General features: G+C 35.2%; 1 long non-coding RNA gene across 1 annotated transcript; it reads left to right on the top strand.

Moving 5' to 3' along the window:
- The first annotated feature begins 6 nt into the window (after nt 1-6).
- On the top strand, nt 7-2,131 carry LOC144244517 (uncharacterized). The gene is made up of 2 exons (XR_013338969.1): nt 7-231; nt 1,782-2,131. It is a non-coding gene; the product is annotated as an uncharacterized LOC144244517 (long non-coding RNA).
- The last annotated feature ends 3,880 nt before the right edge of the window (nt 2,132-6,011 follow it).

Here is a 6,011-nt window from a genome sequence, read left to right as displayed (position 1 = left end):
TTTTAGCACAGAGAATGATTTGCAAAAAAAAAAAAAAAATCAATAAAGTTATTTTACTCTTCTCTTTCATTGATTCAGTTATGCAGGTATTTGCTAATCACCTCCCATTTGCCCAGGCATCATACAGAGTGCTGTGGGATACAGTGGTGAGCAAGACGGACTTGGTTCCTGCTTTTATGCAGTTTACCATCTAGTTTCAACATATAGAAAACCAGCAGTGAGTAAACCAAGGTGAGGCCTTGAGCTCTTTGTTTTTATACCAGTTAGCAAGGAGATAATTATGAAAACAAGAAGTCTTGAGTAAATATTGAGGTTATTGTTTTTGGCTTAAGTCCATTTATTATTAAAAAAATTCAGTACTAATGTTTTTAGATTTTAATTGCTTGTCATGTTGATGGAGGCTAGCACCTTAATCACCGTTTAACTAGTTTTTATGTTCATTTTTAAAAAACAATTTATTTTAAGCCATTTTTAATAGTGGCCCTTTTAATGTTGTTTGGCGATCTGAATGGTCTTGCAGTTATTTTCATTAATTAAAATTAAATTTTTAAAAGATAGTTCCAAAAGCCCTATTTATTTTCTTGTTCACAGTATATAATGCATGACAGTAATAAACATTTCCCTTACGGATACGTGGCCACTTCTCTTTAGGAGTGTAGCAAATCTAGATCGAGCTATGTTAGATTGCAATAATGTATGTTAACTTTAGTAATTTAAGACTGGTACCTTTCTATAGTATGAATGTCTTAATTCTGTGTTATAAAGTTTATGTAAATGGCTGTTGAACATTCAGAGTTGTAATTATTTTGGGAGGAAGGGAATATTTGACTGACAGTGAGCCTTATTAAGAACACTGCTACAGTTCTAAAGGGGAAATATAAAATCTATGAGTATATTTAAAAATAACTTAGATTATATAGCTATAATTATAAAATATATTGGCTTTTGTTTAATTTTCAATATAAGAAGACATAGTAGATATTTCCTGCATAATTTTGTTATATAGAACAGCTTTTAGGCAACCTTTAATAAAATTATACAAGCACACTGTTCCCCAGTTACTACTTTGATGCCCTAGATGGGAGGAGTAGCTGCTTTTGTGTTTATTGGCACCAGCGTTCATGAGGGCCAAGGAAACAATTCTAATCCTTTGGGGGCAGCAGGGAGGGGTTTCTAGGACTGTGGGGAGGGAATTGCAAGTGCCTGGGGACCAGAATGGCCTCGAGCTCTGGAATTGAAGACTTTTAAATCTCTAAAACCTTCGCTCAGAAAGTACTGTGTGCCATTCTTCAGAAAGGTGGCCTGCACCACCATGAACAACAGAAGAGCATGGGCTGACTAAAGTTAGATGGACCTGGGTTCCAATCCTGATTCTGCATTTAAAAACTGGATGTATACCTTGGCCAAGTGGCTTTCTCTCGGCTACAGTTTTCTTCATCTCTGAAATGCAAGTAATAACTCTATCTCAGAAGACCATTTCTAGGATTAACTGAGAAATTAAAGGAACAGAGGCACTTTAGGCTCAAAATAGCCCCTACAGAGCAGTAGCTATTTCTTAATTGTTAGTCTGTTCGTGCTCTAGGAAAAGGGAATGGAGAGGTAAGAGAGCGGTGTTAGGGGACAGATTAAAGGGATGTTACAGACTTTTGGTATAGATGGGTATATTTTGTGTTTTCCAGTTTATTTTCACATTGCTTTACTGTGTTATTTCTATAAACTTTAATGTTTTAAACCTCTTTTATAAAATTCAGTGACAACTAGTAGAATTCTCTTCTTTGCAGAAGTTAACTTATCTCCAAAGTGGCTGAAAATATTGTTCATCATACCATGATCATCAAATGACTGTGAAGAATATAAAATTAAACTTAGTGACTTAATTAGTCACTGCCTTGCTAACTGTGCTGTAATTTTTTTAAACGTCTTGTTTTTAATATAGCAGACTATCTATCTCAATACTGGCTGGATTAGGTTAAATAAAGAATTTTTATGTTCTCTAGGTGTACTTTGTCTGTTGAACAACTTCCAAAATGTTATTTGTTAATCCTGCACCTACATAGTTTTTTTAAAATCCTAGTTGCCAAGATGTTGGTGAGACTTTCAGTAAAAATAATCTGAATTTTTAAAAACTAAAGAGGAGTGGTCTTAATTTTGCAAGCAGGCTAGCCTAAATTCCAAGTATGTTCTGATTTTTAAAATGTATACCCCCTCAGCCACTTGGACTATGATTAGACAAGCAACCACACAAGATCTGTGGGTGGTCTCCTGCTACAGGGTATCTTAAAGTGTACTCAAGTGGGCTGGGAATACGTTTAAAAAGTTGCTTCCTCTGAGATACTAAGAATTTAAGTTTCTGAAGATCAGAATCTTCTAGAATGAGTACATCAAATAAGGGCCCTTCCATCCATGGAGCTTGTATCTTTTTCTAGGTTATTTCATTACCCCCATCTGAGAGACTAGCCGAAGAGAAACAACAGAGTCAGTATTCCTGGATGCATTTTCTAATATTTGAATGGCAAGTTACTTGAGATGATAAAACTTATCTCCCTGGTTATTATGTGAATTAAGTGAGGTAACATTCTACAACAGTTTGATATACAGAGAAACTAAATCTGTGCCATCCACGTTTGTTTAAATTTTGTTTGCCCATAACCTTCCTTTGGTCTCCTGGGATCTCAGGGTTGCCTCTTCTCTTTCCCTGCCACCCCATACACCCATTAGAAATGGCAGAGTGATAAAATGTCTTGTTTAACTGCCTTCCTGGAACAAAGACTCTGAGCAAAGGGAAGAGAGGGTTTGCAGCTGAATGACTGTAGAGGTTAGGCTATCTGGTCAACCCCGTGTGGATTTAAGCCTCTTACTGATAACAGCCTGGTAAGGTTACTGTATGTCTGCAGTGTATACTACATGTTGTTACCAGGTGTTGAATTCTTCTATGAACCAGACACTCCCAAGTCCTGGGGTAAAATGGGGAATAAGCCTACTTTGAAATATTTACTTTTAAGAGTATACTCTAAGACTGAACTGTGGAATACTTTGAACCCTTAGAAAATGTGCCCTGCCTAAATATGGACTGTCTCTAGCTTAAAATTAGCAAGAAGCAATCTGTAACAGGAACTAAGGTAAAATCTTCATGATCTTTCAGTAATATGCATTTATCAGTGTATTTGTATCAGTGTATTTACCAATTCAGATAATTGTATACCAAAAATAAGACCTGCAAAAGTGCACAATATTTAAGTATCAGTTGATAAATATTTGCAAAATGATCACATATGTAATACATCAGCTAGGGTCCAGTCAGGAGACAGAAATCACATCAGCTATTTGAACAAGGAAAATGTAATATAAGAAATTATTAGCTGATAGGAAGTAAATGATAAAAGAAGACAACTTTTAAAGTAGCAGGGACAAAAAAGCAACTAGTACTTCTAAACTGAAGGAGGGTAGAAATAAGGGAACTAGAAATTAGAGAATGTCTTTTTTCCTAAAAGGCTGAGATTCAGACACTTTTGAAAAGAGTGCAGCTACCATAGGAGTTGTTTCAAGGGGTGACAGAGGAACCTGCCAGAGGACAGGCTGGAGCTGGTGTGCAGAAGCTGAGCTGGTGGGGAGAGAGGCCTGAAGAAACAAGTAGACGTCCACAGACTACAGAGCTCCAATGCTTAAAAGGTCCTAATGGAGGCTAGAATCTAGAAGAAAGGTGTCTTCCTGATACAGTAGCCTTGTGCTGTCATGCCTGTGCCTTCTGTGGAAAAAGCCTAATATTCCAAAGGAAAGGGTTTACGGGATCCAGTTCAATGTCACAAAGTTGGACAAAGAAAGGTGGATTTGCGACTGAGACAGTAAGTTGACAATGTACCCAGTGCCTCTCTTTGTACCCCTCCTTGTCAATCTGACACCCTGCCCCACCCCTACCACAAGGAAACAATCCTGATATATTTCACAGAAAGGTCCATAAATGATTTAACAGCAGGACATCCAAGATGATAAATGAGCCATTTTCATATATTCTGGCTAGCATATAGAAACTGGTATGGAAGGCAATTTGTATCTGTTAAGATTACAAATGTATGTATCCATTGACTCAACAGTTCTAATTCCAGGAATTTATCTTAAAATATATTTGCACTTAAAGTATAGCAATCTATCTGTGAAGTTATTTGTTGTCATGGCATATTTAATAATGAGATTAGAATTAACTTAAATGTCTAAGTATAGAATTGGTTAAATAAATTAGGGAACATCCATAATGGAATACTACAGAGCTATAAAAAAGAATGAAAGCTATTTACCTACTGAAGCTATTTCTAATGTATATTAAAAAAAAAAAGATGTAGAACAGTGTTTATAATATGTTACCACTAGTGGAAAATAGGGGACAGGAAAATTATATAAACATTTGTTTATGCCTGAAAAAAAAAATCTTTGGAAGGACACATTAGAAAACTAGTGTATAGGAGATTTGAGAGCTGAGAGGATACAGGCTGAATTGGAGAGAGATTTTTTACTGTTATCTTTCATACTTTTTTCTTAACTAGATAAACTAAAAAAACAAACAAAACCCAGTGTATTTATTTTGAGAGAAAGCTAGCACACCAGGGGAAGAGGTAGAGAGGGAGAGAGAGAATCTCAGGCAGCGTGTGTACCATCAGCATGGAGCCTAATGCTCAAACTCATGAACAGTGTGATCATGACCTGAGCCAGAGTCAGACGCGTCACAGGCACTGTGTAGTTACATTATATTTAAAATAAGAATTAATTTTCCCATTGAGGATACTACTGAAATTCAAATAGGACTTTGTTTCTCTTGAAGATAATATTTGAGCTGTATGACAATAGTTTCTTCTTTCTAAAGACTGAGGTGATTGTTTTTTGAGAAATAATTTTACAAGTGGATCTGACATAAGTATTCAATAAATGTTTATTGGACTGATTTTGCATCCCATAAGATTAATTTCTTAATAGAAAATTTTGCAACTAGTTTTATCCAGCAATGTACACAATGAGTGGGTTTTGAATCAAAGTTATCAGCCCATAAAAATGGATATTAGAACTATTAAAACAGTGAATTAACATATCCTAAAGGTTTACGACTCATTCATGTATTTATGTATTCATTCGTTGAGTCAATATTTCTTGAAAACTTAGTATCTATCTGATACTACACTAGGCACAGGAAATTCTGAATTAATAATACTAATGACTATTGGAGTATCCAACATTTATTGCATGCTTACTGTATCCAAGGCACTGATCTAGATATGAGTATTAACTTATTTAATCTTAACCCATACATACTGTTTTTATATCATAACTTATACTACAAATGAGGCAACTGAGGTACCCTGTTTTGAGTTTTGTTTTTTAAGTTAATTACCCAGGGTTACATTTCCTCTACCTTCATAGAACTCACAGTGTAGTAGAGAGGACAGAAAGGAAACATAATTCCCAATACAGAGTGAAAAGTGTAATGACAAGAGTTATGGAGATAGCAAGGTGGGTCCTGGAGTATAAATATGAACTTGACAGATGGGAAGAAAGGGATAGACACTGTATCTTGAAGAAAATTCTGAAAAGGGAGAGTGGAATTTACGTACTAGCATCATATACTCAAATATATGAAAAGGGGAACCTTTAAACTTGAAGTTCTATCATATAAATGAACAAAACATTGGAAAGACTGGAAGTCCTAAAACAGACCCAAATATAAATGGATATTTTGTATATGAAAAAGGGAGCATTTAAATCAGTAAAAATGAAGATGGATTAATCAGGATCTGGTCTTGGAGCAAATGGTAGTCATTTGGAAATTTCCTTTACCAAAATAAACTCCAGATGGAACAAAAATTTAAACATGAAAATTTTAACCATTAAAACACAACAAGTGGGAGAAAATATTTTTTCTCATATCTGGTAAAGGACTTCTATCCAGAAAACAACTCTTAAAACTCAGTGATAAGAGAACAACTCAATTAAAATTGGGCAAAAGATCTGAACATACCCCTCACTAA

This window comes from Crocuta crocuta, unplaced genomic scaffold, assembly GCF_008692635.1.
Source record: "Crocuta crocuta isolate KB4526 unplaced genomic scaffold, BGI_CrCroc_1.0 scaffold170, whole genome shotgun sequence".
Taxonomy (NCBI): Eukaryota; Metazoa; Chordata; class Mammalia; order Carnivora; family Hyaenidae; genus Crocuta; species Crocuta crocuta.
This window is presented reverse-complemented; position numbering and strand designations above follow the sequence as displayed.